This window comes from Oryza brachyantha, chromosome 2 (genome assembly GCF_000231095.2).
Source record: "Oryza brachyantha chromosome 2, ObraRS2, whole genome shotgun sequence".
Classification (NCBI taxonomy): domain Eukaryota; kingdom Viridiplantae; phylum Streptophyta; class Magnoliopsida; order Poales; family Poaceae; genus Oryza; species Oryza brachyantha.
The window spans coordinates 14,842,500-14,855,459 of NC_023164.2; positions in this window are offsets into that span (position 1 = coordinate 14,842,500).

Consider the following 12,960-nt stretch of genomic DNA (forward strand, 5'->3'; position numbering starts at 1 on the left):
GTGCTGAATAGTTTGGCTCCTTTATTTGATCTTCCGGACGGTCAGCTTTTATCTCTTTCTGTCAAACGCGTAAAAGATTTACACGTCAATATATTACCAGACGGTTAGCTTATCTCACTAAGGGGTTGTGTAACTGTGGTCACCGTAAAAAACGTTGCAGTTTTCGGACTATCATTAGCGGTCCTAGAAAAATTCTGGTACAAATATAGCTCAAATTAATTAGTTTGGACGATCTAACATTGTTGTCATTTTTAGAGCATATGCCTTATAAGTTACTGGTGGAGAAAAAACTCAGCTTAGAATTGGTTTGGGCTGGCGTGGCTCGGCTCAAAATGAAACGAGTTGAGCCCAACGTGAGTTACGAGCTGCTTGTTTGGCTTGTGAGCTTGAGCTATTAGATACTCATGTGGATTTATTTATATTTTACTAGGAGTATCATTTGGTAAATTTTAATTTATCATCTGAATTATGAATAATTAAAGATGTGAACCTGCTTCAATACAATGACTCCTAAGCCATGTCGAGCTTAAAAAACGAACCGAACAGAGCTCACGTCTTAGATTGTACTACGAACAGAGCTCAAGCCAAACAAACATACGGTCTTATAAGCTTAAGCCTTGGCTGGGTTCGTTTTTGCCACAAGTTATAATTACCAAAAAGCAAAGAGGATGGCTAGCGTACGGCATTCCGTACCGATCAAATGTTAATGTAGTGTCATCTGCACGAATAGTTAATGTAGTGTCATCTGCACCATGTACGTTCATGTTGCCGCCCGTCTCCGTGCTACCGTGCCGAGCACGACGACGACCATCCTCCGCGCGCCTCGCGCGTTATCACCTAACCATGTTAATTCGTCCTGCAAACTATCGTGAGACTATATATATCACATTCATATTCTAAGCTGTGTCATATGATGTCAACATGTACCGACATGTATTAGTTAGTACCAATATGTATCATGTGAATCCCATATAGAATCCTGGATGATACCTATTGGTATCAATAGGTGTTAGATGATACCAAAAAAAATACATGACGCGATCATCTAGTACCAAATAAGAACTGCTACACGACGGTATTCCGTCGGACAGGATAATAAAAAATAAAACTTGAGAAGCAAACCCGCATCTGCTCGCCTCCCGCATGTCCCCGCATGCCACCCGCCTCTGCGCGCCCGCCCGTTTCCACCGTCGCCCACGTCCGCCCGCCTCCGCCGACGTCACGCTCTCACCGCCGTGTGTCGCACGCGTCCACCACCTTCGCGCTCAAATGCACCTCACGTACCAGCGCGTAGCTGGTACTAGATGATGTCACTGGTATGATACTAGTTGGTATCATCCGGTATCATAGCTTCGCGCGACAAGGGAAGCTAAAAAAGATGCAGGTATCACATGGTACCAGGTGGTACTAAGTGATACCATATGGTTCTAAGTGGTATCATATGATGTCAGCATGTATCAACATGTATCCATAAGTATCGATAGGTATCGCTTGATTCTCATATGGAAATCTGGATGATACCGATTAGTATCAATATTTGTCAGATGATACCAAAAGATACCAGAAGATATCAGCAGGTATCAATCCACTAGGTTCTAAGTAGTATCATATGGTATCAAAAAGTACAACCATGTATCTCATGATATCAGAAGGTATCAACATGTATCAGATGGTGACGTATCAGCCAGCCTCCACTACATTGCGCACGATCGGATGGCTATGGACTCCTCCGACGAACCTACCATTGTTCGATAGCCGAGCACGTGGGCGATGGTTCCTAGGCCAAGTTGCTGATAAGGGGAAGAACGGTAAGGAACCGTGACGATGAGACGATGCATCAGCAACGCAAGGCTCGAGGCCAACGATCGCTGTGAGCTGGCGTAGGAGTGGACGGTGGCGACGGTGACGTTGCACAGCGGCACCGGGCATGAGGACAGTTGGGGCGCGGGGTGCAAAGCTTCTGGTGGTGGCGTGCGGTCGACACAGCAGCGACGACGATGTTGCAGGGTGCAAGGTGGTGCGGCACATGTAGCTGTCAGCCATAGCTTGCCCATGAGAGAGAAATATGGACAAGGGAGGGAGATAGCACCATATTGCTCAGGCTTTGTACCACCACCTCATACCGCCTGTAGCAACAGGTAGTGGGAGTAGTAACCACTAACCACCCCAGAAGAAGGGGAAAAAGAAAAAAAAGAAGGAAAAATATTTCTTCATAACAGCTAAGCTGCAGGCTCCAACGTGTCCAGTGCCTCTTGACTCGTTCGCACTTTGCCGCTTCCCCCTGAATCCATCCTTAAAAAAAGGATCATTGTAATCCTGTCGGACGGGATTCCGTCCGCTAGATTTTGTGAAAAGCAAAATATAAATTTGATCAAGGCGATGAAAATCTCGATTTGTTGGTTCATATTTTGGAGCAATCTTAATAAAAGACACTATTATTGATTTCTACTTCCTTCATTTTACAATGTAAGTTTTTCTAGCATTGCCTAAATTCATATGGATGCTAATGAATTTAGACATATATAGAAATTATATACATTCATCAATTGATGAATTTAGACAAGCCAAGAACGACTTACAATATGAAACAGAAATAGTATATCCCTTTATGTCACATAGAAACAAATATACCACTCTTATAATACAAATACAAATGATGTTATTTCACATTCGAATTTAACGTTACTTGTTTCTCATTATGTCTTGTGTCTTGAGTGGTGTGTAGAACCATATTTCATGCAAGACATTGTCCTCTTTTTTTTTTCATTTACTCACTTACTGCATCATCTTCTATCCTATGTAGCAATCCATTTAATTCTATAAACAACAACCTATCATTGTGAATGTCCTTATGCATACATGCATGGGTTTAATATTGGACAATATCCCGATCAGTTAAATGCTATATACTCCACCAATCAAGTATGGGTGTGTTTGGTTGCTCGTATGGTCCTAGCCTGGTCCATCTCTTTCATCTAGGTTGAGTGTAGCCTGGCTATAGAGGAACGCATGCACTTGTTTGGTTGTTTGTATCATATTAGCCTGGCTTGCATGAGATTTTGTCTGATTTCTTGTATAAGAGATATAGTAGAAAAGAGATTTTGTTTGGTTGATTGCATATATGATATATAAAATTTCCAATAGATGAAATATCACTATAGTGCATGTATACTATATAAAACAAATACATTCCAAAAAAATCGGTGGGAAAGAAAATATAAATAAAAAAAATGAAGAACAACGGTGGTGGCGGATGGCATCGACTGGCTAGCGGGGGTGGCACTGAGCGGCGGCGACGATCGACGGCGTCGAGCTGCCCGGTGGAGAGCGGTGCTTCTGCGGTGTCTAAACTAGGTGTGATTATTACTGGGAAGTGGGAATTAGCAATGAAGCAACTGCGAGCTCGTATACTAAAACACATTGAAGGCGACGAACTCGGAGGCAATGAATTCGCGAAAGTGCTTCCTGGAAGCACGCGCAGGTACACGGATGCCGTGGCGGCCACCATCTGGTCTGTATGGTCGGTTGGAGCCACGCGCGATATCTGGCGGGCGGCGGCTAGGTTCGTCGGAGGACAGGAGATTACCGACCGTCGACGGGTGTGGCGGCGGACTCCGACGGGGGTGACGTTGAGCGGCGGCGGTGGGGAGGGTCGTCGAGCGGTGACCACCAACGTCACCGTCGGCGTCGAGTGGCGGCACTGATGGGGCGGCGGCGGCGGCTCCGCCCCCATCCACCGGCTCGAGCGGGCGGACGAGGGCGACGGTGGATGGCGTCGCGTGGGCGGATGGAGGCAACGGCGGACGGGGGTGACGGCTGACGGCGTCGAGCCGATGGATGTGGTGTTAGATAATTCAATTCAATCATAAACAATAGATTACGAATTTAAACCCTAATCAGCACATGATCACCGATTAATTCAAATGCGGAAAACTAAATAACCTGCAGGTGAAGCCATCTGATTCCCTTCTTTTCTTTTCCTCAATTCCGTCTTCTTTCCTTCGTCTCCGGCAAGATTAGGTCACCGGTGATCTGATTTGAATCTCCGACCTTCGGGTCTCCAACGGCACTGCCCTGGAATCGCCGCACGAAACCCTTCCAGCACTTCTCTGATCGGGAGAGCTTGATTTCGAATTTCTGGTTTAGAGAATAAGCGACACGAGCGTCCCCGTGGGCTCCTCTTCTTTTATATAGCACTGGTGGGCCTCGGGGGCTTTTCCTAATCCGATTCTGACCCGTAACCACCGATCGCATTTACGGCCCATAAGGGTTACGAATTTCAGAGTTAGAGATGGATTACGGATAGGATTACGGTGGTTATATCCTTTCCTAAATATCGGCTAACCGATAAATCAACCAACATTCTCCCCTTGATTTAGAGGTTAATTACGAGTTCATCATACAATACAGCTCCCTAAAGCAATGTGTCACAACAACATTTCGCATCATTGAGACGACAACACTTATAGTTCACAATATCATACGAATAAACCCTTGATTAATTAAGCGGGTGTTGATTGAACTTAATTGCCCCGGTTTCCAGGATCTTTATTCAAGGTCATTACATAATCCCATGTTGGCCACATGTTCTTTGAACAAGTTGGGAGGTAAGCCTTTAGTTAACGGATCCGCAAGCATTGATTTAGTGTTTATGTATTCAATTTTGATTGTTTGATCCTGTACTCTATCTTTCACAACATGGTATTTAATGTCAATGTGTTTGGCAGCTTCACTTAACTTGTTGTTACTCGTATAGAACACTGCGGCCTCATTGTCGCAGTATATCGTCAGTGGTCTTTCAATGCTATCAACCACTTGTAATCCCGGGATAAAATTTTTAAGCCATACAGCCTGCCCCGTTGCGTGATAACATGCCACAAATTCTGCCTGCATTGTCGACGATGCAGTCAGTGTTTGTTTAGTACTTTTCCATGAAATGGCTCCCCCCGCAAGAGTGAATATATACCCAGAAGTAGATTTCTTGGTATCTAAACACCCTGTGAAGTCAGCATCCGAATAGCCTATAACTTCAAGGTTATCAGATTTTCTGTATGTGAGCATGTAATGTTTAGTTCCTTGCAAATAACGCAATACTTTCTTTACTGCCTTCCAGTGGTCCATACCTGGTTTAGACAGATATCTGCCAAGCATCCCGGTTACAAACGCTAAGTCTGATCGCGTACAAACTTGAGCATACATTAAGCTTCCGACAGCTGAAGCATATGGTACCTTAGTCATTTCTTTTTCTTCCAATTCATTTCTCGGACTTTGGAATGAACCAAACTTGTCCCCTTTCATAATTGGAGCAGGTGATGTCGAGCATTTGCTCATATTATATCTTTCCAATACTCTGGAAATATATGATTTCTGTGATAAACCTAGCACCCCTTTGGACCTGTCTCGGTGAATCTCAATACCCAAAACGTATGATGCATCACCGAGATCTTTCATATCAAATTTCGATGACAAAAATTCCTTGGTTTCTCACAGCAGATTCTTGTCACTGCTTGCTAATAAAATGTCATCTACATAGAGTACTAGTATAATGAATTTCCCACCTTTAATTTTGGTATAAATGCAGTTGTCCACCTTATTTTCCTTAAATCCGAATTTCTTGATAATTTCATCGAACTTAAGGTTCCATTGCCTTGACGCCTGTTTAAGTCCATAGATGGATTTCTTAAGTTTGCATCCCATATGGCTCTTTCCTTCCACAACAAAACCTTCCGGTTGAGCCATGTAAACATTTTCATTTAAGTCGCCATTTAGAAATGCTGTTTTCACATCCATTTGATGGAGTTCTAAATCATAATGTGCCACTAGCGCCATGACAATTCTGAATGAGTCTTTCTTAGAGACAGGAGAGAATGTTTCATTGTAATCAATTCCTTCTCTCTGCGAAAAACCCTTTGCCACAAGCCTTGCTTTGAATCGTTCGATATTTCCTTTGGAGTCCAATTTAGTTTTGTAGACCTATTTGCAGCCTACTGTTTTTACTCCTTTAGGGATTTCTACTAGATCCCACACTTTATTTTGGCTCATTGATTTGAGTTCATCTTCCATGGCTTGAACCCACTTGGATGAATTTTTACTGCTTATGGCTTCTTTAAATGAGGTGGGGTCGTCTACCTTCCCAATATCTTCACCCATGTAAATTTCATAATAATCAGGGATGGCAGATCTCCTGTTCCGTTGTGATCGTCTTAATTCTTGATTTTCATTATTGACCACAGACAGTTCAGGATCAGATTGTGGAATCTCTTCTTCATTATGTATCACAGGACTCTGTTGAGGCTCATTATTTTCATGGGTTTCAATATTTTCCTCAGCAGTAGCCGTAGTGCCAACTGTGGGAACTACAGTTTGTGGTACATTATGAAAAATAGGGACATTATTCTCTTGGATTTCCCGAGGAGAAGAAGCACTCACCCGAATTTCCTCGAGATTAATTTCCCTTTCCTGTGAGCTCCCTATTTCATAATTTTCCAAGAAGACAGCGTGTCTGGTTTCTACAAATTTAGTGACACGGTCTGGACAGTAAAATCGATATCCCTTAGAATGTGATGGGTAACCGATAAAATGACAGCTCACAGTCTTGGGGTCTAGTTTCTTCAATTGGGGGTTGAATAATTTCGCTTCTGCACGGCAGCCCCATACTTTCAAATAATTTAATGTCGGTTTTCTTCCGGTCCACAGTTCATACGGAGTTTTCGGCACGGACTTGCTTGGAACTCTGTTTAGTATGTGTGCAGCCGTTTTTAATGCCTCAATCCATAATTTATTTGATAAGTTGGAGTGACTAAGTATGCTCCGCACCATCTCCATGAGTGTGCGGTTGCGTCTTTCTGCCACTCTATTTTGTTGAGGCTCCCCAGGCATGGAATATTGTGCAATAATCCCATGAATCTGAAGATATTGAGCAAATGGACTAGGACTTTGCCCAAATGGAGCATGTTTCCCATAGTACTCACCACCACGGTCTGATCTCACTATTTTAATTTTTGCGTTGTGCTGGTTTTCAACTTCTGCTTTGAATATTTTGAATTTTTCGAGAGATTCAGAACGATCGCTTATGGGGAAAATATATCCATAACGGGAGTAATCATCCGTAAATGTAATGAATGAATCAAAACCATCTACAGATGTCACTGGGAACGGTCCACAAATATCAGTGTGAATTATTTCTAGTGGACTCGTGCTCCTAGTGGCTCCTTTCTTAATTGATTTAGCAAATTTTCCTTTAACGCAATCTATGCAATGATCAGCGTCAGAAAAATCTAAGGGGAGTAATAATTCTTCTTTAATGAGACGTTCGATTCTCCCCCTAGAAATGTGGCCTAAGCGACAGTGCCACAATTTCGATGAAGTCTCATTTTTATCATTGCAGGCATTTATGACATTCATCACAGTATGATCCAAAGAGAGCAAGTAGAGTTTGTCTCGCACGAAGGCAAGACCAATTACTTTATTTAGATGCTTAATGTAATAAGTTCTCTTGGAAAAATAACAGTCATATCCTGACTCTGCTAGGACTCTGACTGAAATAAGATTTCTTTTAACGGAAGGAGCAACTAAGACATTATTAAGTATTAAATTGTAGCCACTGGGAAGCTTGAGTGCGAGGTCTCCAACAGCCTCCACTTCAATCTCTGCTCCATCAGCTACTCTTAGGATGTGCTCCCCTTTTCTTAGCGTCTAGACGCCATTCAATCCCTGTAATGAATTAGTAACATGCACGGTGGCACCTGAGTCAACCCACCAAGAATTCCGGGAAAACTCAATATATAGGGATTCATTAACGTTGGAAATTTCATTAATTTCATTTATACCTTTACGGGCCAACCACTCCTTGAAGCGGGGGCAGTCTTTGTGCCAATGTCCATTACTGTCACAGAAAGTGCAGTGAGGATTCTTGAATTTTGGCCCAGCTGAAGGTTGAGCAGTTGATTGCGCAGCCTTACTCCCTCCTTGTTTCGGAGGATGAGGTGGCTTGCCCTTTTTCTTTGATCCAGAGGCTTCTCCTTGATGGAACTTCCTCTTGCCCTTAGAGTTGACGAGGTTGAGCTGGTCAATGTGTTTCTGCCTTTTGGCCTTTTGACGCTCTTCCTCTTCCACTGCGTGGGAGATAAGCTCTGAAATGGTCCACTTTTCTCTTTGAGTATTGTAGTGAATTTTGAACGGATCATAATCAGAGTTTAGTGAGTTCAGGATGAAATGGACAAGATAGGCTTCCGAAATTTCCATGTCCATCGTTTTTAGTTGATGAGCCATGTGTGACATTTCCATGATGTGTTGTCGGATGCCTTTCTTTCCATCATAGACAGAAGAGCCCATTTTCATGATAAGAGTACTGGCATAGGTTTTGGTACACGCCTTGTAGTTCAATTCAATGTTTGCCAGGTACGTCTTAACATTGTCAGTGTCAGCAATCCCCCCTATAATAGAAGGAGAGATGTTGCTCTTGATGTACATTAGGGACACTCTGTTTGATTTCTCCCAAGCGGGCCACTTCTCATCGTAAGCCCACTTGAGATTAGTGTATTCCTCATCATTCTCATCCATGAAGTCAGCTAATTTTGGCTCCACGGGTGGATCCTCTCTAAGTACGAGATCATTTTCCAACAGCCCCAAATTCAGGAGCATGTTGTTTTTCCATTCAGCATAATTAGCCCCATCAAGTGGCTCAATCCTTTTGAGCTGTGACAAAGCTGCAGATGACAATTTATACTATAAAACATTTGATCAAAATAAAATAATATGTGTATAATACTTCTCCAAATCTAATCACCGTTGGGCAGAAAAGACTTAGAAAAAATAAAATAAATCCTTAATTATATCATCGTTGGGCAGAAATAATCAAGGAAGAAATAATCAAATTTAAATTGACGTGAAATCATAAATAACGTTGGTCAATAAATAACTTCACATCATAAATTCTTTCTAGCAAACTTCCCGTTGGTTCCATTTGACTAGAAATAATTTTCTAAGCAATAAAATATATTTTATCATTTTTTTGCAATTTTAAACAGCCCAAACAGGGTATAAATTGATTTATGGAATTAAAAAAAATAATTAATCAATTTTTTTTAGCCTATCCATTTATCGGGCCGGCCCACGAGAGGCCGGCCCGTTAGGCAGCGCGCGCGTAGGGGCACCGGCCCACACGGCCGAGTCGGCCCATGAGCGCCGACGGCCCAAATAATGGCGGCGGCCCAGGAATAAGGGCGCTTGGCCCGTGGCCGTCTGATCTGATCGGACGGCCAGGATTTGGTGCGACGAGATCAAAAGACCCTGCGACCGAAACCCTAACCCTAGCCGCTTTTCTCTCTTCGGACTCCTCTCTCTCTCCTCTTTCTCTGGCGGCGGGCGGCGAGCGCCCGGCGCTGGATGGTGGCGGCGGTTCGGCCGGAAGCGCGCACGCCCGTCGCCCGTCGGCTGGGGGGCGAGCTCGCCCGAAGGCAGCGGCGCCCAAGCCGGCCGTTTCCCGTCGGTACGGAGGTCCGGCGACGGTGACGGCGCACGTGCGGCGGAGCCGGCGTGGCCGGAGGAGGAGAGCGGAGGCGTCGGCGCGGCGGTCCGGCGGAGAGGGCGCGCGCCGGAAGCGCGGACCATCACCCACCGGCTGGGGGGGCGAGCTCGCCCGAAGGCGGCGGAGCCCAAGCCGGCCGTTCCCGTCGGCGCGGAGACCCGACGACGGTGATGGCGCACGCACGGCGGAGCTGGCGTGGCCGGAGGAGGAGAGCGGAGGCGGCGGCGCCCTTGCGCCGGCGCGCGGCAACCACGCACGCGCGCGTGCCACGCACGGGTCGAAGCCCGCTCAGCGGCGGCGGCGGTGGATGGCGGCCGATCCCCGGCGCAAATAGCGGCGGCACCGGCACACGCACGGATGGGCGAAGCCCACCCGACGGCGACGGCGACGACCGGCATTGCTCCGGTGAGCTTTCTTCAATCCGAAGCCGGATCGAATAGATTGGTTGACTGTAATTTGATCTAGGGTTTGAGGTTTTGATTTCTCGGTTTGGAATTCAAATCAACAACAGTGTATGCAGCTAACTCGAATCCTTCACCGATTAGATTAATTAACAGACCGAAAAACAATCAATTGATTCATAATCAATCAGTGATGGGATCAAATCCGATTAGGATTGCTCTGATACCACAATGTTAGATAATTCAATTCAATCATAAACAATAGATTACGAATTTAAACCCTAATCAGCACATGATCACCGATTAATTCAAATGCGGAAAACTAAATAACCTGCAGGTGAAGCCATCTGATTCCCTTCTTTTCTTTTCCTCAATTCCGTCTTCTTTCCTTCGTCTCCGGCAAGATTAGGTCGCCGGTGATCTGATTTGAATCTCCGACCTTCGGGTCTCCAACGGCACTGCCCTGGAATCGCCGCACGAAACCCTTCCAGCGCTTCTCTGATCGGGAGAGCTTGATTTCGAATTTCTGGTTTAGAGAATAAGCGACACGAGCGTCCCCGTGGGCTCCTCTTCTTTTATATAGCACTGGTGGGCCTCAGGGGCTTTTCCTAATCCGATTCTGACCCGTAACCACCGATCGCAGTTACGGCCCATAAGGGTTACGAATTTCAGAGTTAGAGATGGATTACGGATAGGATTACGGTGGTTATATCCTTTCTTAAATATCGGCTAACCGATAAATCAACCAACATGTGGGCCACAGTGGACAACGGCGCACGACGGCAGATCCGGCGACTGCAGGCGTTGACGGGGACGGATCCGGCGATGGGGGCACCGATGAGAGGGGCGATGGCGGATCCGGCGACGGGGCGACTGACGCGGCCGTGGCGGCAACTGGCGTGCGGCTCAGGCTGCCGGTGACCGGAGGAGGAGGCACAGGTTGCTTTTGCACGAGCGAGTGCACTCGGGGGCGCGCAGGTACGTGCGCGTGCAGCGTCGCTGCATGCTCTCAGCCTGGCCACCCAGCGACGCTCCTCCCTCACGTTTCTTCTCAACCAGGTCGAAAGGCCAAATTTGCATCCGCTCAACCAGGCTCTGAAGCCAGTGCAGACAACCAAACAAACTAAAGTTGCACGTGTGGATGCAAGATTGGACTGGTGCAGGCAACCAAACACCCCCTATGTGAGCATCTTCAAAAGCATGACTAAATTTTGCTTTTTCAAATCTCAATTTAGTCATTCATATAAAAAGATTTTATCTCTAAATTGATGTGTACTCGAACAACTCTTCATCATCACTTTTCAAATCCTAACAGCAAGTTACCACTGTAATAAATTTGAAAACTCTCCATTAAGTGTGGCTCCATCATCATGGGATCTACGAAAGCCATCCAGCTTGGTGAGAGTGAGACTTGACCGATTTAGTTATTGAGAAGACAAGTTTAGTGATTCAGATGATATGTCAAGTCATATGAGTAATCTATTGAAATCATTTATTTTGTACTAATAAAATTTATATGGAGAATCTAGATATCATTCTCGTAGAGATGTCGTAAGATGGGAGCATACAGAAAGAAGTATCTGTGCATGAAGTTGAAACGGTACGACAAAGCGGCAACATATTTATAAACGAAAAATATTATATGAATAAAACTTATATATATATATATATTCTAATAATAAACTTTGGTGAGAATCCTAAAAACAACTTTAAATTTAAGGTAGAAAATTTAAATTTTGACTTATGAACATAAGCACATGTGAAAGTATCTGGGTGGAAGCCAAACCCGAGTATATGGATTATGAGATGATTTTCTTTTCCTTGATGTTCGAGCCCGGACGTTAGAGCAAGTTCAATAGTACAGCCAACTACTAGCTCCAATTCATTTATAGTTAATCTAATAGTTAATTAATACAACAGTTACCTATAAAATATTAATACATGGTCCCACATGTCATACACATATGGTATCTTGGAGCTCGTGCTACAACTGGCTATAAATTAGTAAATTAGTAGTTCACTTCTATTCTCTCTCCCCTCTTATATCTTTAAAATATGCTTATAGCTGGCTTATAGCCTGCGACTGTACCTGCTCTCGTGGGTCTGTCAGTTGACTTTCAGTTCTAGGTGGAGACTGGCCGAGGTATCGCCGTTGATAGCCGGCGGCGGCGTCTGTAATGCAACTGCAATTTACTCGGTTGTTGCATTAATTCTTTTTTTAAACAAATCAGAGTCACTCAGTAAGTTACAATAATTGTTTGCTTAGTGTCTAAGTTCTTATAATAAATCTTACCCACAGGTTAATTTATTCCAAGTTTCTGACCATAATATAATTTCTTTTTAATATACAGTATTCTAGCCCTCCTACCCAGCTGAATTTACGTAGAGCATCATTGGATCCTTAGAAGGTCGCAAAGTACGGACAAAAAGGAGGCTGCTTTATGGATTTGACCTACTAGATGCTCACGTTTTTTGGTTTTACTCTGGACAAATTAACTAAGACTCCGTGGTTACTTTTAACACGGAGATCACTTTCACTGGAGCATGAGAGGTCCAATGACTTGCAAATCTTTTCAAAAAAAAAATGACTTGCAAAAAACAAAGACCCGTCGACTCATCGAGCCCATTTCTTTACAAGTGTTTTCAGACGAAGAAGAATCAGAATCTTTATTAGGATGGTCATAGATATATAAATCCAGCATATGGCTCACTTTCAAAGTAATGACCTACTAACTCCGTGTCAAAATATTAGTAATTTTGTAGTTTAGTATTTTGAGATGTAGGTAGCACTCCTCTCTTTGGAATATTGGACGCTTAGAAAAGATGGTTAAAATTTTCAAATTCCGAAATTCAATTTTGTATTTAAATAAATTTATGATATTGTGATATAGAGTCAAAAAAATGTAAACCATTTTTAAAACTAAGCATTTAAAAAATTATCGATGGATGGAATTTTTAAATTTTTACCCAAATTTGTTGTAAGCATGAAATATTTTTCACAAGAAGAAGTACTATATTTGTTTTTTACAT